This window comes from Sardina pilchardus, chromosome 24, assembly GCF_963854185.1.
Source record: "Sardina pilchardus chromosome 24, fSarPil1.1, whole genome shotgun sequence".
Taxonomy (NCBI): Eukaryota; Metazoa; Chordata; class Actinopteri; order Clupeiformes; family Clupeidae; genus Sardina; species Sardina pilchardus.
In genome coordinates this window covers 6,434,650-6,437,149 of record NC_085017.1, presented here as the reverse complement: position 1 = coordinate 6,437,149, position 2,500 = coordinate 6,434,650, and the positions used below count along the sequence as shown (strand labels likewise).

General features: G+C 44.5%; 1 protein-coding gene across 4 annotated transcripts in view; it reads right to left on the bottom strand.

Annotated features, from left to right (window-relative positions):
- smad10a (SMAD family member 10a) overlaps window positions 1-2,500 on the bottom strand; it is a 33,674-nt gene that overhangs the window by 19,957 nt on the left and 11,217 nt on the right. The window lies entirely within an intron of this gene.

The window sequence follows — 2,500 nt, the reverse complement described above, 5'->3', positions numbered from 1 at the left end:
AAGAGAGAGAGAAAGAGAGAGAGAGAGAGGATGGCGGGAGAGTACGGGACGTGAGCAAGAGGTGGGGTGTCATGGCAACAGAATGAAAGAGGAAGACAGGTGAGAGGAGCATTAAAGATGGCTACGCTACAGTCTACATGGCCACACAGTATATTCATCATACATTTAACATACACATATATTCATACCATTTAACATACACATATACACACAATGCATTTAACATCATCTGACATTATGCTGATGGATTCATTTTAATGACAAATATGGTATTCACCTCTGTCTATTGCACTCTTTGTTCCTAGAACTGTTGTGAGAATTGCTTTAAAAAAAAGCTTAAACTGTTTACCATGTTTAAGTCGCTTTGGCTTGAAAGTGTCAGCCAAATGTAATGTAATGTAATGTAATGTCTCAGAATATAACCCACACGGCTCATACCAGGTCCATTTAAACTACTTAATAATCTGTTCTCCAGCACACACTTAGGGATGGGTATCATTAGGACTATATACTGATACCAAAATCAAAACTGCGTAACGATACCGGTTCTTACCGATACTTCACACCATAACAAAGAATGGAAATTAAAGAATGAAGTACAGGACAAACAGGGCATCGTGCCACTAACTCAACTTCAGACCTACTGACTTCGTCGACACCAATACGATCATCCACCCTCATCACAAACAGCCAGATAGAATAGAATGTCAATGTTACTAATAGATAAATAAATATCGATAGTAGCACCCTTTGTCTAGGATCTTAACAAAAGGCGTTATGCTAAATAGCATAACCATAACCATAACAATACCTTGGTATCGACGAATCATGGTCCGGTATCGGTTTAGTATCAGCTATCGATACCCATCGCTAGTGCTAAATGAACAGTGTTTTCAGGGTGTGTACCACTGCTGTATGGAGATGGGGAGACACAGCCCATGTCTGCTATCAGGGCACCTCAGCCTTGCCTTATGGCCTGCGCAGACTACACAATTTTTTGAATTTCACAATAATCTTTTACAATAGACCAGATCAGAAAGCCATAAATGCTTGCCACGTCTTGGTCGTAAGCCTGGCCACATTACAAGATCATGTAACGTTTGCGTCTCGTGGCTTCATAGTACCATTGTCTATAAAGTGTCAACACTATAGGACCCCTCAGTGATGTCAACGTCGGGACAAAAATTCTGATATGCTAGAATTTTGGTCGCAACGTTCTGGGATGTCACAGACAATAAATCCTGAGTCATTGAATATGTCACATTGCAAAACGCTTCCTCCTACGGGCGTTGATTCCAACTTTTCATATTCGGACACGACGCAATCGTGGCAAAATCGGGCTGAAATCATATAGCTTGCACAGGCCATTAGACTGAAACTTAGAGTGAAGTTGTAAAGTTCTCATAAACACAAGCAGCTCCGATCTTCATTGAATATTCACTTAGAGAGAGAGAGAGAGAGAGAGAGAGTGTGTGTGTGTGTGTGTGTGTGTGTGTGTGCCTGCCTGGCTCCCTAATCACCTCCACCAAAAATCAGGAGCCGGTTAATTGCGGTGGGGAGAAGAACCCTCGAACACACACATATAATCACAGGCACTCAAAGATATATATCACACACACCTAAACACACACATATACACACACACACACACGTCATCACACACACTTCAGCATGCACATATCACACACTCTCGGGCGTCTTTCTCTCCATCAAGAGCCGCATCTCAGCATGTGAAGGAGCCTCAATCTGTCCTGCCTTCATGATGACTGATTGCTTGCTTATGCGCATGCACACACACAGACACACACACACACACACACACACACACACACACACACACACAGACAGACACACACACACACACACACACACACACACACACACACACACACACACACATATACCCTCTGTCTTTTAGACTCATCATATAATGACAGTAGCTGGTCCTGGCTCTCTATCAAGCATGTAAAGTAGGACAGATATGCAGCATCTCTGGATCTCCTCAGACCACACACACACGCACGCACGCACGCACGCACGCACGCACGCACGCACGCACGCACGCACGCACGCACACAATCATGGAAGCTCACAGCATCTCTGCCTCTCCTCAGGTAGATCACCACCATCTGTTCCCTCCAGACACACAGAGGTGTGCGCACACACACACACACACACACACACACACACACACACACACAGTCCCTACCTGAGAGCACCAATAAAGGCCGCACCTGCCTGCATTGAACTAACTCCCCTTCAGCCGGGGAGTTTTGAACACTAACAAAAGATTCCGCTCTGCAACAATCTAAGGCTCTAAACGTCCACGTTGGATTCCATGAACCCAGACATTCTTTAGAACGCTCATTCCAAAACATTCTCGTTCGCCCCGCTGTGACAGTACCTGTTGAGGGATTAAACGTTAAGGCATGAAGTGTCAAGCTGTTTGTGCATAAAATGAGACAGACGTCTCCAAAGGCAACTTTAGGAGCTTTAGCCC